The sequence below is a fragment of the Amblyraja radiata genome, unplaced genomic scaffold (genome assembly GCF_010909765.2).
Source record: "Amblyraja radiata isolate CabotCenter1 unplaced genomic scaffold, sAmbRad1.1.pri scaffold_505_ctg1, whole genome shotgun sequence".
NCBI classification, from domain to species: domain Eukaryota; kingdom Metazoa; phylum Chordata; class Chondrichthyes; order Rajiformes; family Rajidae; genus Amblyraja; species Amblyraja radiata.
The window spans coordinates 54,969-81,178 of record NW_022630576.1 but is presented as its reverse complement, the minus strand read 5'-3'; the positions used below and the strand labels follow the sequence as shown (position 1 = coordinate 81,178).

General features: G+C 45.8%; 1 long non-coding RNA gene across 1 annotated transcript; it reads right to left on the bottom strand.

Moving 5' to 3' along the window:
• Positions 1-8,103: 8,103 nt before the first annotated feature.
• LOC116970071 lies at positions 8,104-25,551 on the bottom strand. Its single transcript, XR_004410997.1, has 3 exons — positions 25,401-25,551; positions 19,175-19,177; positions 8,104-8,114 (listed from the first exon to the last, which is right to left on the bottom strand). It is a non-coding gene; the product is annotated as an uncharacterized LOC116970071 (long non-coding RNA).
• Between the last annotated feature and the right edge of the window lie 659 nt (positions 25,552-26,210).

Sequence of the window (26,210 nt, the reverse complement as noted above, 5' to 3'; positions counted from 1 at the left end):
GACCACCTGCGGAGTTTGAACCGTCGCCTCGGCGCAGAGGGAGAACAAAGGGAAGAGACAGAGACTTTAAGATTTTGCCTTCCACCACAGTGAGGAGGTGTTTGGTGAACTCACTGTGGTGGATGTTAAATTTGTGTTGATTGTGTGTTTTTGTCATTTTTTAATTAAATGTATGACTGCAGGGAAACTACATTTCGTTCAGACCGAAAGGTCTGAATGACAATAAACGAATCTAATCTAATCTAAAATCTATAGCCAATGAACTGGCCTCAACTACCTTCTGTGGCAGAGAATTCCAGAGATTCACCACTCTCTGTGTGAAAAAAATTTTCCTCATCTCGGTCCTAAAAGATTCCCCCTTATACTTAAACTGTGACCCTTTGTTCTGGACTTCCCCAACATTGGAAACAATCTTCCTGCATCTAGCCTGTCCAACCCCTTAAGAAGTTTGTAAGTTTCTATAAGAGCCCCCATCAATCTTCTAAATTCTAGCGAGTACAAACCGAGTCTATCCAGTCTTTCCTCATATGAAAGTCCTGACATCCCAGGAATCAGTCTGGTGAACCTTCTCTGTACTCCCTCTATGGCAATAAGGTCTTTCCTCAGATTAGGAGACCAAAACTGTACGCAATACTCCAGGTGTGGTCTCACCAAGACCCTGTACAACTGCAGTAGAACCTCCCTGCTCCTATACTCAAATCCTTTTGCTATGAATGCTAACATACCATTCGCTTTCTTCACTGCCTGTTGCACCTGCATGCCTACTTTTAACGTCCTTGTTCAATACGTACCCGGGCCCCATCCCCGACCTCTACCTCCGTTACATTGACGACTGCTTTGGGGCCACCTCCTGCACCCACACACAACTGACTGACTTCATCCACTTCACCACCAACTTCCATCCGCCACTCAAATACACCTGGACCATTTCCGACACTTCCCTACCATTCCTTGACCTCACCATCTCCCTCGCAGGGGACAGACTTCTGACCGACATACACTACAAACCCACTGACTCCCATGGCTATCTGGACTACACATCTTCCCACCCTGCCCCCTGTAAAGACTCCATCCCCTACTCCCAATTCCTCCGCCTACGCCGCATCTGTTCCCAGGATGAGACGTACCACACCAGGGCATCGGAAATGTCATCGCTCTTCAGGGAACGGGGATTCCCCTCCGCCACCATAGTTGAGGCCCGCACCAGGGTCTCATCCATACCCCGCAACACTGCTCTCTCTCCCCATCCCCACACTCGCCACAAGGACAGAGTCCCCCTAGTCCTCACCTTTCACCCCACCAGCCGGCAAATACAACACATAATCCTCCGCCATTTTCGCCACCTCCAGCGTGACCCCACCACTCGCCACATCTTCCCATCTCCCCCCATCTTCTCTGCCTTCCGCAAAGACCGCTCCCTCCGCAACTCCCTAGCAAACTCTTCCCCTTCCCTCCTGTACCACACATACCCCGGGCAATTTCCGGTGCAACCGCAGGAAATGCAACATCTGTCCCTTCACCTCCCCCCTCGACTCCATTCAAGGACCCAAGCAGTCGTTCCAGGTGCGACAAAGGTTCACCTGTATCTCCTGCAACCTCATATACTGCATCCGCTGCTCTAGATGTCAGCTGATTTACATCGGTGAGATCAAGCGGAGGTTGGGCGATCGTTTCGCCGAACACCTCCACTTAGTCCGCAATAATCTACCTGATCTCCCGGTGGCTCAGCACTTCAACTCCCCCTCCCATTCCCAATCCGACCTCTCTGTCCTGGGTCTCCTCCATTGCCAGAGCGAGCAACACCGGAAATTGGAGGAACAGCACCTCATATTCCGCCTGGGTTGCTTGCGGCCCAATGGCATGAACATTGAATTCTCCCAATTTTGCTAGCCCTTGCTGTCTCCTCCCCTTCCTTAACCCTCGAGCTGTCTCCTCCTATCCCCCCGCCCTCGGGCTCCTCCTCCTCCCTCTTTCCTTCCTTCTCCCCCTAACCCCCTATCAGTCTGAAGAAGGGTTTCGGCCCGAAACGTCACCTATTTCCTTCGCTCCATAGATGCTGCTGCACCCGCTGAGTTTCTCCAGCATTTTTGTGTGCCTACTTTTAATGACTGGTGTACCATGACACCCAGGTCTCGTTGCATCTCCCCCTTTCCTAATTCAGATAATAGTGTACTTTCCTGTTTTTGCCATTTTTCCTGTAATTGAATTTAGTGATGTGGGAGGAAACCTGGAGGAAACCCACACGGTCACTGGGAGAACATTGATCACCCATTCACACTAATGTTATGTTATACCACTCCCGTCCATTCTTACACATTTGGGGCAATTTACAGAGTTCAATTAATCTACAAACCCGCAAGTCTTTGGGATGTGGGAGGAAAAGGGAGTTCCCGGCCAAAACTCGTGCAGTCACGGGAAGAACATGCGAACTCCTCGCGGACAGCAGCTGCGATGTGGGTCTCTGGAGCTGTGAGGCAGAAGCTCTACCAGCTGTCCCACTGTGCTATCCTGGAGCATGATGCAGCAACTGAGAATCAATGGGAACATTGGTGAGGCTTGGGACACTTTACCACCCACCTTACCCTCCATCGAAATAAGTCCTTACTTTTGTGCATGGGTATACTGCTTCAGAATGGTTCGTAGTGTGAAAGGACAAAATGAAAAGACACAGCTGGAGTAACTCTGTGGGTCAGGCAACATCCCTGGGGAATGTGGCTAGGTCTGTGGAATTCTCTGCCTCAGAGGGCGGTGGAGGCAGGTTCTCTGGATGCTTTCAAGAGAGAGCTAGATAGGGCTCTTAAAAATAGCAGAGTCAGGGGATATGCGGAGAAGGCAGGAACGGGGTACTGATTGGGGATGATCAGCCATGATCATATTGAATGGTGGTGCTGGCTCGATGGGACGAATGGCCTCCTCCTGCACATATTGTCTATTGTGTATTGTGATGTTTTGGGTTGGGACAAACTTCTTCAGACTTCAGATGTTTCTACGTTGATGATCCAGTGGTGCATTCCCCAATAGCAGTTCAGGTCAGGTTGCATCTTTAATCTTACACCACTGTGAATACATATCATTTCATTCAGGCTGGTTCTTGGCTCGAGGCTATTAAATGTTGTTATAGATGAATTGATTCTGATTCTGAGTTGGATGGGTACATGGATAATTCAGTTGAAAGATACAGTGCAGAAATGGGCCCTTCGGACCAGTGATCCCCGTACACTAAATGTGTAGGAAGTTGCTGGTTTAAACTGCTGGATAAATGCTGGAATAACTCAGCACGACAGGCAGCATCTCCGAAGAGAAGGAATGGGAAACATTTTGGGTCGAGACCCTTCTTCAGATTGGCTACTCAACCCAAAATGTCACCCATTCCATCTCTCCAGAGATGCTGCCTTTATCACAGTGGATGTTTATGTTGATTGCTATGTAGTTGTGTGTCTTGTTGCTTTTCTGGTATGACTATATGGGAAATCAAATTTCTTGTTTGTTTTTACATACTTGGCTAATAAATTAATTACAATTACAATGTGAGGGCCTCATCTACGAGAGAAGAGGAGAACTCTGTTCATTAAAGAATGAGGATATCTCGGGTGTCTGGGTGTGGAACTCCTCATCTTGGGATAAATGTTAAAAGCTGGAGTAACTCAGTGGGAGAGGCATCATCTCTGGAGAGAAGGAATGGGTGACATTTCAGGGTCAGCCCCTTCTATCTTCGGTTTAAACTAGCATCAGCAGCTCTTTCCTCCACACCTCATCTCGTGAGCAGATGCGGCATGGACTGAGGAATTGGGAGTAGGGGATAGATTCTTTGCGGGAGGCAGAGTGGGAAGAAGTGTGGTCCAGGTGAAGCAGGGTCACGACCTGAAACATCACCCAGCCCTTTTTCTCCAGAGATGCTGCCTGACTTGCTGAGTTACTCCAGCACTTTGTGTCTCATCTCTGGTATTTACAGTAGCAGCATCTGCTGTTCCGTTGTACACCACTCCAATATTGGTTCAGCAATTATACACAACTATTTTGACAATGAGAGGTTGAGTAATTGAAAGCTATTTCTGGACAGCACATTAGAGGCATTGCCTGTCCTTGGACCTGCTGATGGAAACTCTGTGATGATGTTTCTCATTTGTCAATTTAGAGACGGCTTGTGTTTGCCACCTGCACCTTCCATTACAAATTATGCTTTGGAAGAACATTGTGACATGTCTTGTTAGTTCTCTATCTGGCCATCAGCAATTAAACTGAGTGTAAATGTTGAAGCCTATTCTTTTGCTCCTTGAAACGGAGACCGCAGCATTAGTAGGGTTAACTAACTAGCATTTCTTGTTTTATTTTCTGGCACCTTAGACTGAACTTCAAAGAAATCAAACAAATTCTTCGTAAGTTAAATATTTTGGATCTTTTCTCTGATCAGAACAAATGATGTACAAATACCAATTTTTTTTTGAGAAGGTCAGCTGAGGACTGTCAATTTAAAATTGCCATCTAATAATAATAATAATAAATTGAATTTATATAGTGCTTTTCAGAGACTCAAAGTTGCTTTACAAGGCAAGGCAAAAAAAAAAAAACAAAAACAAAAACAAAAACAAAAACCAAAACCAAACCAAAACAGAGCAACAATTCAAGCACAGATGAAAAGGGAGGGGGATGTGGGGCTAAGGATAGGCAGAGGTGAAGATATGGGTCTTGAGGCGGGACTGGAAGATGGTGAGGGACTCAGAATTGCGGATCAGTTGTGCAAAGATATGTCCGATAGATAGAAGCTTTTGGGCAAATTGTGGGTGACACAATGAAAGGGGGACAATGGAGTAGTTGGTTGAGCTGCTGCCTCTCAACTCCAGAGACTCTGGTTCGATCCTGCCCTCGGGTGCTGTTTGTGTGGAGTTTGCACGTTCTCCCTGTGACCCCGTGGGTTTCCTCCGGGTGCCCCGGTTGCCTCCTACATCCCAAAGACGTGCAGGTTTGTAGGTTAATTGTCCTTTTGTAAATTGTCCCTAGTGTGTCGGGTGGATAATAATGTGGGATCGCACAGAACTGGTGCATGAACGAGCGTTGCAAAAATGCAAATGTTTAACATACTATTAATTGTCTGTTTTAACATACACTGATTTTTCTGTTGTTGTTTATCATGAGTCTACAGATTACTATGTTTACATATCTGTTGTGCTGCTGCAAGTAAGAACTTGATTGTCCCGTTTTGGAACATGGGACAATAAAACATTCGTGACTCTTGACTGATCTATATTACTAAATCTCTGATCTTCACCGCTTTTGGCCGACTGTGCTGCGATTTCCGAAGGAACGCCGCCACCTATGACCGTCATTTTTGGCCACCTCGCTCAGAGCCGTATGAGTGCAGAGGATTTTTTCCGTCGATGAAAAATGAGAGAGATATCAATGTTTTTACAAAATTCCCCTTTCTCTCTGCTGCCCCCGCTGGCGGCAGGGGGAGGGACTATAAAACCAGGAAGTGTCGTGCCTCACTTAGTCTCTGCCAGACCCAGGAAGCGAGAGGGTCACGGCTCTCTAAGCTGCGAATAACACTGAACGCACGTCTACTCCATGGTGAGTCCCCTCGATGCGGCTGTAAAGTGGCTGCAGCCCTTTTTAACAAGTTTTTGTTCACAAAATAAATTTTGTTTGTCGGGTGTCAGTAGTCCAATTGTTTGCCATGGCTTGGCTTTTAAAATCATTGTAACAGTTGGATGCCAGCCGAAGCATCCATACGGCCCACAATATCTATACTAGCCCTCTGGAAACCAGTACCTTCAGCCCGTAACCCCCATACTAGCACAACAGAAAGCACCCCCCCCCCCCCCCCCCACTTGCGAGCAGTATTGGAATTGGTGGAGAGGTGGAATATTGCATTGGTGACCAGCCCTCCCTTGTGATGCTGGGACCCAACGGGTCCCACTTAGTTTAGTGACTATTAAAAATAGGATAACATAACATTTGTGAGAACGGATGATCGATGGTCGGCTTGGGCCAAAGGACCTGTTTCTATGCTGTATCTTTCTACTAATCAATCATTAAGAAAGCTGGTGGAAGCTGAGATGGAAGATGCTGACATGTTGAAAGAATGAATCAGCGGCAACATTATAATAAAGGACGGCTGATAGCTCAGAGGGCAAACACCAAAGATCAGTGGAAGCAACATAGCATTCTGTAAGCAAAAGGCAGTGAGTAACAAATGATCAATATGAGCTCATGATCAATAATAGTTCAACCGAACTTTATTTGTCACATATGCAACTGCACAATTAAGTTCTGATTGCATATTTTATACATGCTGGTGCCGCCATTTTTGGCGCCAATGCGAGTTCGATGTTCCCGCAAACAGATGTCCCTCTCCTCTCCTGGTCATCTTTGTGTCCCTACAATGCCGTCTGCAGCCTACCTTTAAGGCATTTTGGTGTGCTGGCGTTTATAAATCAGAGCATTGAGTATAGAAGTTGGGATGTAATGTTAAAATTGTACAAGGCATTGGTGAGGCCAATTCTGGAGTATGGGGTACAATTTTGGTCGCCTAATTATAGGAAGGATGTCAACAAAATAGAGAGAGTACAGAGGAGATTTACTAGAATGTTGCCTGGGTTTCAACAACTAAGTTACAGAGAAAGGTTGAACAAGTTAGGTATTTATTCTTTGGAGCGCAGAAGGTTAAGGGGGGACTTGATAGGGGTATTTAAAATGATGAGAGGGATAGACAGAGTTGACGTGGATAAGCTTTTCCCACTGAGAGTAGGGAAGATTCAAACAAGCGGACATGACTTGAGAATTAAGGGACAGAAGTTTAGGGGTAACATGAGGGGGGACTTCTTTACTCAGAGAGTGGTAGCTGTGTGGAATGAGCTTCCAGTGAAGGTGGTGGAGGCAGGTTCGATTTTATCATTTAAAAATAAATTGGATAGTTATATGGACGGGAAAGGAATGGAGGGTTATGGTCTGAGTGCAGGTAGATGGGACTAGGGGAGAATACGTGTTCGGCACAGACTAGAAAGGTTGAGATGGCCTGTTTTTGTTGATGTAATTGTTATATGGTTATATGGTTATTTGAGGCATTATACTGGTTTGCCCTTCTGCCCTCCTCACAACCAACATCTTCAGCTCTGTGCCGACTGATGAGCCATTGGACAAGTTACCGTTCCAACATCCCTCTCGCTCGCCGATTGCGTCAACTCTTTGTAGAAACTAATGTGAACAAAGTATGTTTCAGAAGAAAGATTAGTATAACATTGAAACTAGTAATGAGGCTTAATGTGGAAAAAAATCAAGAACTACTTAATCTTTATGGGCTGAGACCTGAGATTTTACTTCGGAGTCACGTGAGTGACTACGTGAAGAACCCGCTCAGCGCGCATGCGTGTCATTACGCCAGCAGTGCAACAAGCGGCGGCAGCTGGAGTTAGGCTCTCCCGCTGCAGTTTAAAAAATGGACCGTTAGGTAAGTACACTGAGGTGTGGAAAGGAGCTAACGGAGAAGGAGAGTTGTGTGTGTGTTTTCTGCTTACAGAAATGAGTGCACTTAAGAAAAAACTCTCAAAGAGAACTGCACCCCGCTCAACTCCACCAGAGGAACGTTCAATCTCAGGGGGGAGCAACAGGCGGCAGGACCGCTCATAGAGCGCTCCGCCATCCCCGACGCCGAGCCAAGCCCAGTCCCGCTAATGCCTGAACAGCGGACTGGGAAAAAATCCACCAGGAAAACCAACCGGCTGGTGATTTCCGAATCGTCGGACGGGGACATGTCTCCACCTAAACGGAGGAGAGACAGCCGCATGAGCTGCATACAACAGCTATTGGAGCAGATGCTCCAGCGGGATGCGCAGAAAGAGCGCTCTCACGGAGGAAGGTCAGGCACCTCCTCCACAGTGTCTTGTGCACTGCCCTCTGCTCCCTCATCACTGGAGGCTAGCATTGGTGACCAGGGCTGGGCTGGTCTGGAACAGGGGTTGGCGGACGAGATCGGGAGTATGCAGGAGGTGCAGGAGCAGGAAGAACTGCTGGGTGTGGTGAACCGCTATGTAGCAACCCCACGTGCTGGAAGACCGCTGGAACCGAAATTGGCGGCCAGCATAAATCATCTTTCGAATAAGCCCTTGCAGGAGATAGTGCTTTCTGAGGCGCTAGATCTTTACACAGCACCAGAGAACTGTGAGGCCCTCAGAGTGCTGACTGTAAACAGCCAAATCTGGGGGCACGTGGGGTCACACATTCGTAACCATGAACTCAAGCTACAGCGGATCCTAAGGCTCCTGATGTCGGCCATCACAGCCTTTGATCGTTCTGTGGACAGCATGGAGATGGATACCTGCCAGCAGGATGTACTGGCATTGATGTGCAACACTCAGTTTGAAATCAATAACCTCCGGCGAGAAATCATAAGACCTGCCCTCAATCCCAAATTTGCTGGGTTGTGCAAAGCCCCAGCTGCAGAGACGGACGCTCTGTTATTTGGGAAGGACCTCACCAAAAATGTGAGGGACATGGAAGAGGCATCGAAAACTGTCGGCCTCATGAGGGCAGGCCCCGGGACAAGCAAACCAAGACCTACAATACCCAAGCGGCAGCACCCCACGGCATCCACCAGTCGACGTCCTCAATATGGGACTGGTGAAAGCTCGGGGACCGCATTTTATCCCCAAAGATCTTTTTTAGATCAGGGCCCAGAGCGGACCCCATGGAACATGCGCCACCCCCCAAAATCGCCAGCACGTCAGATAAGCAAAGCCTTCAAGAACATGAGAAAACAGAAGAAACGCCAACAACCATGGAGGTAGGTGGGTCTGGTTCCTGCCAGCATATAGAGAGTAAGAGTTCTTTACTAACAGGGGAGAGATTACACTTGTTTAAAGAAGCATGGGGTACTGTCACGAGTGACAAGTATATACTCAACAGCATTAGTGGATATAAAATACAATTCATATCAGAAAAATCGCCGCCAGTTCAACATTGGCCCCAAAGGGTATTTCTCCCTCCATCAAAGAGAAACGTGAGGGACAAGCTGAACTGGTGAGACTTATCACAAATGGGGTCATCGAAAAGACCAAACATGAACCTTTGGAATTTGTATCGAATATATTCACTAAAACCAAAAAAGATGGTGGATGTCGCATCATCATTGACTTAACATCACTAAATAAACGTGTTAAGTATATACATTTCAAAATGGAGACATTGTTACCGCCAAACAACTGATTTCCAAAGGATACTTCATGGCAAGCATTGATCTTAAAGATGCTTACTATCTAGTACCCATACACAAGGATCATCGCAGATACCTAACATTTATCTGGATGGGGCAACAATGGCAGTACAAAGCATTGCCCAATGTGTTAACTTCAGCCCCAAGATTATTCACCAAAATATTGAAACCAGCCATGGCAATACTAAGAAAACAAAAACATATTGTCATGGCATATCTGGATGATATTCTGATAGTAGGAAAAATGATGGAATTGGCTGTGGCAGCAGTATCAGCTACAAAACATCTCCTCAAAACTCTGTGGTTCGTCCTACATCCAGATAAATCTAAGTTGAAGCCATCCACTATCATGGACTACCTGGGCTTCACAACTAACTCAGTCCATATGACTGTTACCTTGCCAAAGGCAAAAATGGTTTGCATTAGCACAATCATGCAAAAATTTAATGGTCAACAAGCGACCAACTATTCGACAAGTAGCAAGAGTAATTGGGAAAATGGTAGCAGCATTTCCGGCTACACAATTCGGACCTTTGCACTATCAAAATTTACAAAGAGCAAAGGTACAGGCACTAAAACGACATACAGGTCACTATGATCGTGTCATGGAATTACCCACTGAAGCAATATCAGAGCTACAGTGGTGGGCAGAAAATGTTTGGCATAGTTTCAGCCCTATTATCATCACTAACCCTACTTTAGTTATTCAAACAGATGCCAGTGCTCAAGGCTGGGGAGCGACTAACTCCATATCCAGCACAGGTGGTAGATGGACTAAACTAGAGTCATCATTACTACTTACACTGGGCATTAACTATCTAGAGATGTTGGGCGCCTTTTATGGTTTAAAAGCATATGTATCTAATATGCAGCACTTGCATGTTCGGTTACAAATTGATAATACTACGGTGGTGGCTTATATTAACCATATGGGCGGCATAAAATCATTATCATGCGACAAATTGGTCAACATGATTTGGCAATGGTGTGTCGAAAGACATATTTGGCTATCGGCTACTTACCTACCAGGTAAGCTAAACACAGTGGCAGACACCAGGTCACGCAAATTCAATGACAACATCGAATGGATGTTAAACCCTAAAGTATTTGCTAAAGTTATTAAGCAATATGGAATGCCAGATATCGATTTATTTGCATCAAGGCTAAATCACCAGGTACCGATGTATGTCGCTTGGGAACCAGACCCAGAGGCAGCAGCGGTAGATGCCTTCACGCTGGATTGGGGAAATTTCTTCTTCTATGCTTTCCCTCCCTTCTGCCTCATCAGTCGGGTACTTCGCAAAATACAGATGGACTCTGCTTCTGGTATTTTGATGGTGCCCGACTGGCCTACACAGCCATGGTTCCCAGTTCTGCATGACATGGTGGTTGAATCACCAATGGTTTTTCCCAGTGATCCAGGATTATTAACTCACCCAGTATCAGATGGTTTTTTAGCTGCCAAGGGGATAAGGGGCTACGGGGAGAGGGCAGGGATATGGACCTAGGTATGGGTAGTATAGTAAGACCTGAGTGATCTCCTGGTCAAGTGTCGATCGCCTGGATTGGGGTCGGAGAGGAATTTCCCGGATTTTTTTCTCGAATTGGACCTGGGTTTTTATCCGGTTTTTTGCCTCCCCCAGGAGATCACGCGGTTCTTGGGGTGGAGAGGGGTGATAGCGGTATAAAGGGGAGGGTAGTGTCTTGTGTTCTGTGTCTTGTGTCTACTGTTTGTGGGTAAGTGTGTCTGTTTAGTGTTCAGCCATGAGCGAATGGCGGTGCGGGCTCGACGGACCTGGTGGTCTACTCTCGCACCTACTTTCTATGTTTCTATGTTTCTATAAGCCACACATGCCATGAGAAAATTAAACTCCTGGGTTGCAGGTTTTGAACAGACCTCACCTGGAACTGGGATTGTCCGAACAAACCATCACCACCATGTCGGCATCCCTACGAACATCCTCCAAGAAGCAGTACTTAATCAGCATCAAAAAATGGGAGAAGTACTGCCAGGAAACAGGGACAACATACGCAACAGCTACAGTCACCAACGTACTGGAGTTCCTGGCCTATCTACACCACAATGAAGAGATCAGCTACAGTGCCATCAACACAGCGCAGAGTGCTCTTTCTGCTTATCTCAAACCAGCGGCAGGATAACAGGCGATGGGATCCCATCCACTGGTGGTAAAACTGATGAAGGGCATTTATAATATCAAGCCCCCTAAGCCCAGGTATACCCATATTTGGGATATCAGTGTGGTCCTGGCATACCTCAGGGAATGGCCACCAACCAGGTCCCTCGGCCTCGAGCAAGCTACACTAAAGACGCTCATGTTGATGGCACTTGTATCCGCTCAGAGGGTCCAGTCACTACACAAATTGAGGCTGGACAACATGGTGACCACGCCAGATCAGATCACATTCATCATACAGTGTCTGGTGAAACAAAGCAGGCCAGGAACAGCTAATCCAGTAGTGGTATTCCGGGCCTACCCAACAGAGCCACGGTTGTGTGTCGTGAACCATCTACAACATTACATAGACACAACCCACAATATCAGAGGGAGTGAACAAGCCTTATGGGTCAGCCACAAGAAACCTCATGGCCGGGTAACGAGCCAAACCATTTCAAGATGGCTCAAACAGGTACTGAAGGCTGCCGGGATAGATACTAATACATTTAAATCTCATTCCACTAGGGCAGCATCTACATCAACGGCCGAGAGAATGGACGTACCGGTTGACCATATTCTGAATACGGCAGGATGCTCGAGGGAAACGACATTCAGAACTTTTTTAAAAAGCCGTTGACGAAACCTGATTTATTTGCAGAGAAAATATTACAAGCTGCAAATATTTAATTTAAGCCCGGGGGAGCAATTTATTTTTGTTATTGTTAATAAATACCTTTTTTGTTTCTTGAAAAACAGATTCATTGGTTGATTACGATAACACTTCCTCCCTCAAGAACTTCGGCAATGAGTGAAATGAAACTGTTACACGGTTTGAAATCACAGAGCTTTGAAGTCTTCACGTAGTCACTCACGTGACTCCGAAGTAAAATAGTATGATTAAACGAGAACTTACCAGTTTGAAGTTTGATCTGTATTTTATGAGGAGTTACGATGAGGGATTACGTGCCCTCCGCTCCCACCCTCATTGTATGGATCAAACTAATAACTGATGTCTCCTTTTCTTTACTATGTTTACTTCAAATAACTGTGTCTATCTGTGATTCCACACCGCTGCTTTGAAGTATGACGCGCATGCGCGCTGAGCGGGTTCTTCACGTAATCCCTCATCGTAACTACTCATAAAATACAGATCAAACTTCAAACTGGTAAGTTCTCGTTTAATCTTTCTATTTTAACTCCTGAGAGGATATTAATGCTGGTTGGAGCCATGCCTCTGCTGGAAGTTAATGAGAGCTCAGTCAATATCCATGTGCATTTGCTGCCAAACCAATGTTTAACAGTTATATAAAGTTTGTGCAAAGTTATAAACTACTGCGATGCTGCTAATCTATTTTAACTGAACAACAAAAATAAACATTAATAATGGTGCAAGAATAAATCAGTGTGTCTTGTTTAAAATGTTATACCTGAGAACTCCTGGGATTATTTATGGTATTATGTTTTTTAAATTGCCAGTATATTTATCAAGGATATGGCAGCCTGATCTCCTCATGAACTAAGGGATTTGTTCCAATCTTCCAACCTACCTCACTGCAACTGCTGTACACTTTTTTTATCTGCACTTTCTCCAGCAGCAACACTGCACCACTATTTAGACTTTGGAGATGCAGAATGGGAATGGGCTCTTCGTCCAACGATCAAATCCGTACACTAGTTCTGTCGTACACACTAGGGACAATTTCCAATTTTTGTCAAAGCTAATTAGCCTACAAACCTGTACATCTTTGGAATGTGGGAGGAATATTCTACGCTTTGGTTATTTTATTCTTTGCACTCACTATTGTGCGTGTGTATAGCTTGATTGTATTTATGTCTGGTTTAATTTGACTGGATGCAAACACAACCAATATTTTTCACTAAATTCTCCATACACATGACACTGATAAACCAATATTAATATGAATGTTTTCACTGTAAATTGTTGCAAAAGTGTTAACAGTTGAATCCGAGATTAAACACTAATGTGTAGCTGATTGGTTTATGGTAATGATATTGAAAAAGGAAGTACAGGACCATGTCAGAAGCTGGGAAGATTAAGTGATATCTGGGAGAAAGTATAAAGCTGAGGAGACAAACAGTCATGAACTCAAAAGAGAATAAAAAGGTTGACTGGACTTTTTTCACGGCTAAAGGAATCAAGAACTAGAGGGCTTGGGTTCAATCTGAAAGAGGAAAGATTTAATACGAACCCTGTGGGCAACTTTTTTTACACTGAGGTTTTCGTATATGAATCGAGCTGCCAGAGGAAGTAGATGAGGCTGGTACAATTACAACATTTATAAGATATTTGAATCGGGAAATGTTTAGAGGGAATGTGTAGGAAGGAACTGCAGATACTGGTTTATACCGAGGAGAGACTCAACATACTGGAGTAACTCAGCGTGTCAGGCAGCATCTTTGGAAAAAGGAATAGGTGATGTTTTGGGTTAGAACACTTCCCGAAATGTCACCTATTCCCTTTTCCCCCAGAGATGCTGCCTGACACGACCTGCTGGGTTTCCCCTGCAGTTTAGGGGGATTTGGGCCAAATAGGACCAGTTTTGAAGGGGCATCTTGTTTGGCATGGACAAGTTGGGCTAAAGGGCTTGTTTTCATGCTGTTTGACTGTTTGACAAGATTTAAATGCTTTTTAGACTAATAAAATAAAGATTCTGCAATTGCCAGAATCCTATAATAAAAACAAGAATTTAAAAATATATATATATTATTTTTTTTAATTGGAAGACCATTGATCCATTTCTCTTTTGCACAGGGCTTCGTCATGGTTGTCTGGCCATTTTATAGTAAGGGGAATACTGTTGAAATTACTCGTGGGTGTGGGGATTGGGATCTCAGTTTGCGACCCTTGATTTGAAGTTTATTTGGCGGGCAATTATGCAGAGAGTGCTGCATTCTTCAAATTTTGCTCTGTTGGGATATTCAACCTTATTAAAGGATTTTTTTTCTGTTGCTAAACTGCGGCAGTTGTTTTTCAGACGGATGAACGTTTTGACAATTGACCTATGGCATGTTATTGAGCAATGGGACTAGCGTAGATGAGGCATCTTGGTCAACAAGTATGTCAGCAACATTTCACATGTCTCGTCTCCAAACATCAGCAGTAATATCATTGTCTGCATCACGTGTCAAGAACCACGAGATTCAAGAGTGTTTCGACCACACTTTAAAGATACAGCTTGAAAACAGGCCCTTCAGCCTACCGAGTTTGCACCGACCATCTTGGTTCTTGGTTTCTGTGTCCTCCAAAATATTGCAACTGGAATTTAATCTGGAGGTGGTGAAGGGAGGGATTAAGCCAGAAAGGGTTATTGGGAAGAAAGTGCTACTTTAAATGTAGTTGCATCTGGTTGGGTAACTATAGTTGGGTGGAGATTATTCCATGCTTTAATTGTGCATGGAGAGAACGAATTGCTGTACACATCTGTCTTTGTAGCTGGGACCACAAATTGGATCGAATGCCCTCGTCTACTCCTAATTGGTTTGGGTTTGGTGTAGGGCTTGTAATCTATGTCTAGCTGATCATTTAACATTTTGTAAAAACAGGTCAAACGGTGAGCTTCCCATCTGTCTTGTAGAGGGTTCCACCCCAGAGAATTCAGAAGTTTGGTGACACTCGCTTCTCTCTCATAGGTGTTAGTAACAAATCGAGCTGCCTGTCTTTGGACACGTTCGATGGAAGAAATGTTTTTATCTGTGTATGGGTCCCATGCTGCAAATGCGTTGTCCAAATGAGGTCTAACGAGGTGAAATATAGCTTCTCCTTGACAGAAGTTGAACAATGATGAAAGTTGCACCTCAGGAACTTTAGGACACCTGTTGCTTTCACCGTTGCATGATGAGTCTGACCATTCCAACGCAGATCATTCTGCAATTTGATGCCAAGATACTTGGTTTGTTTGGATTCTTCAAGGGTGGCACCAAGTATGTTGTGAGATGTTTGGCCTGGATTCCTCTTTCTGGTGACACACAGGAAGAATATCGACACTCTAAAGACAGCACCCGTGGTCAGGATTGAACCCGGGTCTCTGGCGCTGTAAGGTAGCAACTCTACCGCTGCCCCACTGTGCCATTCCGAGTTATCATCTATCTATTATATATTAAAACTCTTGTTAGTCTATAAAACTCTTGTTAGTCTATAAAACTCTCGCCCCATCCGTCCGACATCCGTCCGGCTGCCTTTCTGCCTTTCGATTCGTTCCCGCCGTGCGATGTCACAATGCCCGATGCTCGCAGACGTCCAATCGCGATGCCCGACGCTCGCAGACGTCCAATCGGAATGGATCCATTTACATGTACGGCTTCCGGCCGCATTTATTCCTTTGATTCCTTGTAACTCCGAAACCGGACGCAGATTCGCCGACGTCTTTTCCATTTCGGTAGAGATTTCACTTTTCTTTCTAAGTATCCGTTCCTCATTACATTTCGTCGTGTTTAAGTACACGTTTTTAATCAAATCCTTCTCCCCTCCCCCCCCCCACCCCCCAGTTTTTCAAAAATAAACTGGCTTCTCCCCCATACAAGCAGCCATTTCGGTAGACATTTCACTTTCCCTTCCAGCTATCCACTCCTCAATACATTTCGTTATGTTTATGTCCATTGTTTTCATTAAAACCTTCACCCGCCCCCCCACTCACTAATTTTGTCGCCTCCTGCTGGCCAGCGACCATAACGGCTGCTGGCGCCCGCAGCACAACCTCAAGCGACGCCATTTAAAAACGACCTTTCTGGAACGGCTCTACTTCGAGGACAACGTCTCCCGTGGGGGCTACGGGTAGGCAACGGCTGCGTTGGGGCATTACTCTTTTAAGGCTCTGTGTGTGGGGATGCTCCGTGTGTGTGATGCCGCCCCACCCCCCCCCCCCCCCCCCCCCCCCGCGTTGCCGAGACGGACCCGACTTCGACGACTTCAAGATACGCTATTTTAAACGGCCGGGACCCGACTTCGACGACCACGTCTCCGCTGGGGGCTACAGGTAGGGAACGGTGTTTATACACTTTTCCAACTCTGTGTGTGGGGGTGGTTAGTGTGTGTGATGCTGCCCCCCCCCCCCCCCCCCCCCCCCCGGGGCTACGGGTAGGGCACGGCTGCGTTGGCTAAAGGGATCAGGGGGTATGGAGAGAAGGCAGGTACATCACTCCCCCTACCACTCCCTCCCTCCCCACTCTTTCCCCTCTCTCCCCCACCCCTCTCCCTCTCCCTCCCTCCTCCCCATCTTCCCCATCCCCCCCTCCCCCACATCTCTCTCCCCATCTCTCACCCCCTACCCCGCTCTCCTTTCCCTCCCAAATCTATCCCGTTACCTCCTCCTCCTCTCCCCTCCCTCCCCTCTTCTCACACCCCCCCCCCCCCCAAACGCCGTTGGGGAAACAGACCCAACGGGTCTGCACTTGGTCTAGTGTACAAATATTATTCTGAATAATAACAAGTATCCAATCGGGGAAAGCAAAATTCTATTTGTGACCAAACAATAGCATTGAAGTCACACCATATGTTGTTGAATAAAATAAACTGATGACGAATATTGATGATAAGGCTCTAACGGCTACAAAGCACAGAGAGGTTCAAAGTTTAATAATTGCCAAGTCAAAATTATCTTACACTGTTTTCTACTCCAATAACATTGATTTAATAAGGTTTCGGTTTACTTTGATCAATGTCATATTGCAGAGGAAATTATGCATTTTGGTTCCGTCTCAAATTAGGTCCCATATAAATGAAAACAAAAATAACGCTCGGAGACATTAAATTTACGGTTACAATCGTGAATGTACCTTCCTTTTATTTTAGAGTTATGTTCACATTTTGAGGAAATGTATAAAAATATGTTGTTTTACTTCGGAGTCACGTGAGTGACTACGTGAAGAACCCGCTCAGTGCGCAGGCGCGGCATTACGCCAGCAGTGCAACAGCGGCTGCCACGGGAGTAAGGCTGTCCCGTTACAGGATGAACCGGACCGTCAGGTGAGTACCCTGAGGTCGGGTTTTCTTTACAGGTGAGCCTTTTTCTGCTTGTGTTTTACAGGCAGAGAAAAAGGCTCTGGATAAAACTGTCCCCCGTTTTCCCGTTGGGGAGGGGGGCAGCAACGGCGGTAGGAGCGACCCGGTGTTCCGTAATTCCCCGACACCGTGCCGAGGCCAGCCCGCTAGTACCTGAAGCAGCGGGCTGGACGTATAGCCACTCGAGAGGCATCCGGCAGGTGTTTCCCGATGTCGGACGGGACGTCTCTCCACCCGCACGGGGGGAGAGAGAGCCGCCTGAGCCGCTGGAGCGGCTCACGGAGCAGATGCCTGCGAGACGCGCTGCTTGAGGGGCGCTCTCGCTACACAAGGCACAAAAGCTCCAGAAGAACCTGTCCCCCGCTCGACTCCAGCGGAGGAGCGTTCCATTGCAGGGGGGCAGCAACAGGCGGTAGGAACAAATACCGGTCGCCCCGCTATCCCCATCACCGCGCCGAGCCCAGTCCCGCTAGTGCCTGAACTGCGGGCTGGATGTCTAGCCATCCGAACAGGCATCCGGCCGGTGGCGTCCGATTCGTCGGACGGGGACATGTCTCCACCTAAATGGAGGAGAGACAGCCGCCTGAGCTGCATCCAACAGCAACTGGAGCAGCTCCAGCGAGATGCGCAGAAAGAGCGCTCTCGCGGAGGGAGGTCAGGCACCCCCTCCACAGTGCCTCATGCACTGCCCTTTGCTCCCTCATTACTGGAGGCTAGCATTGGTGACCAGGGCGGGGCTGGTCTGGAACAGGGGCAGGCGGACGAATTCGGGAGTATGCCAGGGGTGCAGGAACATGAAGAGCTGTTGGGTGTGATGGACCGCTTGTAGCAACCCCACGGGCTGGAGCACCGCTGGAACCAAGAATGGCGGCCAGCATCAACCATTACTGGAAAAGGTGCTCGCTGAGGTGCTGAAACAACACAGCACCAGAAAACGGTGAGGCCCTCAAAGTAAAAAGTGTCAACAGCCAAATCTGGGGGCATGTGGGTCACACATCCAGACCCAAGAACTCAAGCTACAGCGGATCCTAAGGCTCCTGACGTCAGCCATCACAGCCTTTGCTCGTTCCGTGGAGACCACGGAGATGGATACCTGCCAGCAGGATGTGCTGGCATTAATGTGTACCACACAATTTGAGATCAACAATCTACGGAGGGAAACATAAGACCTGCCCTCAATCCCAAATTTGCTGGCTTGTGTAAAGCCCCAGTTGCGGAGACGGACGCGCTGCTATTTGGGAAAGATTTCAATAAAAACTGAAGGAGATGCAGGAAGCATCAAAAACCTTCGGCCTAATGAGGGCAGGCCCCGGGACGAGCAAACCAAGACCTCCGATACCCAAGTGGCAGCACCCCACGGCATCCACCAGTCGACGTCCGCAATATGGGACTGGTGAACGCTTGGGGTCCGCACATTATCCCCAAAGATCTTTCAGATCAGGGCCCGCAGCGGACCCTCTGGAAACTGCGCCTCCCCCCAACATCGCCAGCACGTCAGAACAAAATCTTCAGGAAAATGAAGAAACAGAATCGCCAATAACCATGGAGGTAGGTGGGTCTGGTCGCTACCAGCATATAGAGAATAAGGGTGCTTTATTAACAAGGGGGAGATTACACTTGTTTAAAGAAGCATGGGGTATGGTCACGAGTTACAAGTATATACTCAACAACATTACAGGATATAAAATACAATTCATGTCAGAAAAAACGCCGCCAGTTCAACACTGGCCCCAAAGGGTATTTCTCCCTCCGTCAAAGAGAAACGTGAGGGACAAGCTGAACTGGTGAGACTTATCACAAAGGGGGTCATCGAAAAGACCAAACATGAACCTTTGGAAATTGTATCGAATATATTCACTAAAACCAAAAAAGATGGTGTCTGTCACATCATCATTGACTTAACATCACTAAACAAATTTGTTAAGTATATACATTTCAAAATGGAGACATATGTTACTGCCAAACAACTGAATTCCAAAGGACACTTCATGGCAAGCATTTATCTTAAAGATGCTTACTATCTTGTACCCATATACAAGGATCATCGCAGATACCTAAAATGTATCTGGATGGTACAAAGCATTGCCCTATGGGCGAACTTCAGCCCAAGATTATTCACCAAAATATTGAACCCAGCCATGGCAATACTAAGAAAACAAACATATTGTCATGGCATATCTGGAGGATATTCTCATAGTAGGTAAAACGATGGAATTGGCTGTGGCAGCAGTATCAGCTACAAAACAGCTCCTCGAAACTCTGGGGTTCGTCCTACATCCAGATAAATCTAAGTTGAAGCCATCCACTATCATGGACTACCTGGGCTTCACAATTAACTCAGTCCATATGACTGTTACCTTGCCAAAGGCAAAAATGGTTGAATTAGCACAATCATGCAACAAATTAATGGTCAACGAGCGACCAACTATTCGACAAGTAGCAAGAGTAATTGGGGAAATGGTAGCAGCATTTCCGGCTACACAATTCGGAACTTTGCACTATCAAAAAATTTACAGAGAGCAAAGGTACGGGCAATAAAACGACATACAGGTCACTATGATCGTGTCATGAACTTACCCACTGAAGCAATATCAGAGCTACAGTGGTGGGCAGAAAACGTTTGGCATAGTTTCAGCCCTATCTTTATCACTAACCCTACTTTAGTTATTCAAACAGATGCCAGTGCTCAAGGCTGGGGAGCGACTAACTCCATATCCAGCACAAGTGGTAGATGGACTAAACTAGAGTCATCATTACTACTTACACTGGGCATTAACTATCTAGAGATGTTGGGCGCCTTTTATGGTTTAAAAGCATATGTATCTAATATGCAGCACTTGCATGTTCGGTTACAAATTGATAAATACTACGGTGATGGCTTATATTAACCATATGGGTGGCATAAAATCATTATCATGCGACAAATTGGTCAACATGATTTGGCAATGGTATGTCGAAAGACACATTTGGCTATCAGCTACTTACCTACCAGGTAAGCTAAACACCCATGCCATGAGAAAATTAAACGTCTGGGTTGCAAGTTTGAACAGACCTTACCTGGAACTGGGATTGTCCAAACAAACCATCACCACCATGTCGGCATCCCTTCGAACATCCACCAAGAGGCAGTACTTAACCAGCATCAAAAAAGGGAGAAGTACTGCCAGGAAACATGGACAACATACGCAACAGCCACAGCCACCAACATACTGGAGTTCCTGGCTATCTACACCACGATGTAGGGATCAGCTACAGTGCCATCAACACAGCGCAGTGCTCTTTCTGCTTATCTCAAACCAGCGGCAGGACAACAGGCGATGGGATCCCATCCACTGGTGGTAAAACTGATGAAGGGCATTTACAATATCAAGCCCTAAGTCCAGGTATACCCATATTTGGGATATCAGTGTGGTCCTGACATATCTCAGGGAATGGCCACCAGCCAGATCCCCCGGCCTCGAGCAAGCTACACTAAAGACGCTCAGGTTGATGGCACTTGTATCCGCTCAGAGGGTCCAGTCACTGCACCTATTGCGACTGGACAACATGATCACAGCTCCAGACCAGATCTGTCGTTATCCAGCGACTGGTCAAACAGAGCAGACCAGGAACACCTAATCCAGTCGTGGCTTACCCACCAGAACCACGGTTATGTGCCATGACCTACCTACTATCCTACATAGACACAACCAGAATATTCGAGGGAGATGAAAAGCCTTGTGGGTCAGTCACAAAAACCTTATGTTGGGGTACGAGCCAAACCATGGCTCAAGCAGGTGCTAGAAACTGTTGGGATAAACACTATCATGTACAAATTTTATTCCACCAGGGCAGCATCCATGTCGACGGCTGAAGAATGGACATGCCTATACACCACATCCTGGCTACAGCAGGATGGTGGGAAGGGAAAAGACCGTTCAGAAATTTTATAATAAGCCGTTGGCAAAACCTGGTTTATTTGCAGTAAAGATTTACGAACTGCAAATATTTAATTTAAGCCCATGGGAGCAACTTAATTCTTTGTTGTTATTGTTTAAAAAATACCATTGTGTTTTTCTACAAATAGACTCATTGGTTCATTACGATAACACTTCCTCCCTCAAGAACTTCGGCAGTGAGTGAAATGAAACTGTTACACGGTTTGAAATCACAGAGCTTTGAAATCTTCACGTAGTCACTCACGTGACTCCGAAGTAAAATAGTAAGATTAAACGAGAACTTACCAGTTTGAAGTTTGATCTGTATTTTATGAGGAGTTACGATGAGGGATTACGTGCCCTCCGCTCCCACCCTCATTATATGGATCAAACTAATAAATTGATGTCTCCTTATCTTTACTATGTTTACTTCAAAATAACTGTGTCTATCTGTGATTCCACACCGCTGCTTGGAAGTATGCCGCGCCTGCGCACTGAGCGGGTTCTTCAAGTAATCCCTCATCGTAACTCCTCATAAAATACAGATCAAACTTCAAGCTGGTAAGTTCTCGTTTAATCTTACTATTTTCGATTATTTTTGAGAGACAGTAGGGAAATAGTCCCTTTGGCCCACAGATTCCAACAATGACCATCGATCGCCTCTTCACAAGGATTTTATTTTAACCCATTTTCTCATTCAATCCCTACACACCATGGGCAACTTTTGTTTTACAGCAGCAAATTAACCTCCACCTGCACGTAGTTTTGTTTATTGTCAAGTACTGAGGTGCAGTGAAAAGCTTTTGATCTCTGCAAAGTTATCAAGGATGCTAAGAGCCAACATCAGTACAAACTTTAGTCCCCTATAATCATTTGGACACACGCAGAATGTGGCAAGGTCTGAATCCTATAAACTGGCTGCAAAGCAAAGTCAGGCAACATCACTAGTGATAGTGCGGCCCTACCTCATCAACTTAATGTCTTCCATGCTTGTTTTGTGCAGAAGGCCAATGGGGCAATGACATCTGTCCCTTCAGACTCGTGTGCCTTTTCCCAAGGTGACTGTTGCAGGGGTTAGATCGGCTTTGTGATGTGATCTCTTTGGGATCTGTGAGGAAACCGGATCACCCAAAGGACACTTGCACGGTGACAGGTAGATTTATTCAACTCCACCCACAGCATCCGAGGTCAGGATCGAACCAGAGTCTCTGGTGCTGTGAGGCAGAAGCTCTGTCAACTGTGCCATTGAAACCCGAAACGTCACCCATTCCTTCTCTCCAGAGATGATGCCTGTCCCGCTGAGTTACTCCAGCTCTTTGTGTCTATTGTCGTGCCATCTATAATGTTCTTGCATGCAATTCGATTATGGATTGATTGAAATTCATTGTAGGACACAGCATGGAAACAGGCCTTTTGTCCCAGCGAGTCCGCACTGACTATCATCGTCTGTTCGCACATGTTCTATGTTATCCCACTTTTGCATCCACTCCCTACACACGAGGGACAATTTACAGAGGGCAATTGACTACACACCCACACGTCTTTGGGACGTGGGAGGAATTCGGAGCACTTGAAGGAAATCCTTGCAGTCATAGGGAGTGTGTGAAAATTCCACACAGACTCGTGAGATTAGGATCAAGCTCTGGAGCCATGAGGGAGCAGCTTTGCCAACTGGGTCATAGAAACATGGAAACATACAAAATAGGTGCAGGAGTAGGCCATTCGGCCCTTCCGAGCCAGCACCGCCATTCACTATGATCATGGCTGATCATCCAACTCAGTATTCTGTACCTGCCTTCTCTCCATACCCTTTGATCCCTTTAGCCACAAGGGCCACATCTAACTCCCTCTTAAATATAGCCAATGAACTGGCCTCAACTACCTTCTGTGGCAGAGAGTTCCAGAGATTCACCACTCTCTGTGTAAAAAATGTTTCCCTCATCTCGGTCCTAAAAGATTTCCCCCTTATCCTTAAACTGTGACCCCTTGTTCTGGACTTCCCCAACATCGGAAACAATCTTCCTGCATCTAGCCTGTGCAACCCCTTAAGAATTTTGTACGTGTCTATAAGATCCCCCCTCAATCTTCTAAATTCAAGCGAGTACAAGCCGAGTCTATCCAGTCTTTCTCATATGAAAGTCCTGACATCCCAGGAATCAGTCTGGTGAACCTTCTCTGTACTCCCTCTATGGCAAGAATGTCTTTCCTCAGATTAGGAGATCAGAACTTTATGCAATACTCCAGGTGTGGTCTCACCAAGACCATGTACAACTGCAGTAGAACCTCCCTGCTCCTATATTCAAATCCTTTTGTTATGAATAAGTTATTTGTTAAGGTGTCGTTCCCTCTGTAGTTATAATTCCAAATTCTTAGCTCTCTATCGCTGTGCACAATACTGGAATTTTGGCTACAGGGAAAATATAATTAATATATTATTAGTTGCCAAGACTAGAGGGCCTGAGCTACAAGGAGAGGTTGAGCAGGCTGGGATTCTATTACTTGAAGATCAGGGTGATCTTTTAAAGGCGTATAAAATTGTGAGGAATAGATCGTGTAGACGTACACAGTCTCTCGGCCAGAGTAAGTGAATCAAAACCAGAGGCCATAGGTTTGAGGTCAGTGGGGAAAGATTTGATGGGGTAACACGAGGGGTAACACAAAGCATGAGGTGCTGGAGGAAGTAGTTGAGGCAGGTACTATCAGAACATTTAAGAAATATTTAGAGAGGTACATGGATAGGGCAGGTTTAGAGAGAGATGGGCCAAACACAGGCAGGTGGGACTAGTGTAGATGGTAAATGTGGACGGTATGGGCAGGTTAGTCTGAAGGGTCCTGTTTCCACACTCTATGATGTTATGACTGCAAAATGCTATCTTAAACAAATAGGCAGAATCCAGCTCATAATGGAGTCAGACTTACACCTGCATATCCTGTTTGAATTGCTTGCTTTCCAGTCCATGCAGAAGATTACACTTGGTCACGCACTGGAAATATTAATGTCGGCAATTTTGTTCAGCAACTAGCTCAATTTAGTCCTTTGAAATAGCACTGTCTACATAATGAAGCGCAGTTAAATATAGCATTATAACAACTTTAATTTTTAATATATAGCTTAATAGTGGAACAAAATGAGGCATTCCTCATAATTAAAACCCATGGGGAAATTGCTTTCACCTATCTAATTTTGAATTAGGCAGTTAAATTGAATTTTAAATTTGACTATTCATATTTTTTTACGTTTGAGGAACATGCAAGTTAATCATTTAAGGTTTATTATTGATCATTGAAGGATATTGGCTGCAACCTTTCCCCCCAACAATGAACTGTACACTGCAAGGGCCAGGAAGTGAGCAGGTAAGATCATCTCTGACCGCTCTCACCCTGGCCACAAATTCTTTGAATCACTTCCCTCTGGAAGGCGACTCCGGACTGTCAAAGCCGCCACAGCCACAGACATAAAAACAGCTTTTTTCCACAAGCAGTAGCTCTACTCAACAGCCAAAAGTCTATAGCCTCCTTTAGCTCTGGTATTTTATTTCATTCTTCACATAGAAACATAGAAACATTGAAAATAGATACAGGAATAGAGGCCATTCGGCCCTTCGATCCTGCACCGCCATTCAATATGATCAAGGCTGATCATCCAACTCAGTATCCTGTACCTGCCTTCTCTCCATACCCCCTGATCCCTTTAGCCACAAGGGCCACATCTAACTCCCTCTTCAATATAGTTTAAATTATAATGTTTTATTTTTGATTGTCTACTGTATATCGTGTTGTGACTTGCGACCAAAGCACCAAGGCAAATTCCTTCTATGTATGTATACTTGGCTATAAAAAATAGTTTGACTGGCATTTTATTAGAAACTGATAAAATCATATTTTTGCCGCACACAGCAGCAGTTATATGAAGGATAGATTTCACATAGATTTGGCCGGAGGAGAAACTTTTATCTTTCAATGTCAACCTGACAGTATCCTGGACAGGAGGCAAGCATGACCACTGGAAGATGTTGACAAAGATTCATGTTACAGTTTGATTCATCGTTGATGTTGGGATAGTTTACCTGGAGTCCAGTTACTTAGTTGTGAAAGATTGTAACAGGATCTGCATTGATTGGCCAGGTGGGCTGAGGAATGGTTGATGGAATTTAAAGCAGAAAAGTGTGTTGCATTTTGCGATGTCTAACATGGGCTGGACCTACACAGTGAATGGTTGGCCTCTGGGGAGTGTTGTAGAGCAGAAGGATCTAGGAGTGCAGGTGTATGGTTCCTTGATGTTCGAGTCACATGCACATAAGGTGGTCAAAAAGGCATTTGGTACATTGGCCTTCATCAGTCAGAGTATAGAAGTTGGGAGGTCATGTTTCAGTCGTATAAGATGTCGGTGAGTGCTTTTAGAGTATTGTGTTCAGTTCTAGGCACCATGTTATAGGAAAGATATTGTTAAGCTTGAAAGGGTTCAGAGAAGATTTACGAGGATGTTGCCAGGACTAGAGGGTGTGAGCTATAAGGAGAGGTTGAGTAGGCTGCTTGGAGCACAGGAGGATGAGGGGTGATCTTGTAGAGGTGTACAAAATCATGAGAGGTATAGACCCGGTATTTGCACAGAGTCTCTTGCCCAGAGTTGGGGAATCTAGGGCCTGAGGACATAAGTTCAACGTGAAGGGAGAACGATTTAATAGGGGTAACGTTTTCACACAATGGGTGGTGAGTGTATGGAACAAGTTGCCAGAGGAGGTAGTTGAGGCTGGGACTATACCACTGTTTAAGGAACAGGTAGACAGGTACATGGAAGGGACAGGTTTGGAGGGATATGGACCAAGCACAGGCAGGTGGGACTACTGTGTAGCTGGGACATGTTGGCCAGTGTGGACAAGTTGGTCCAAAGG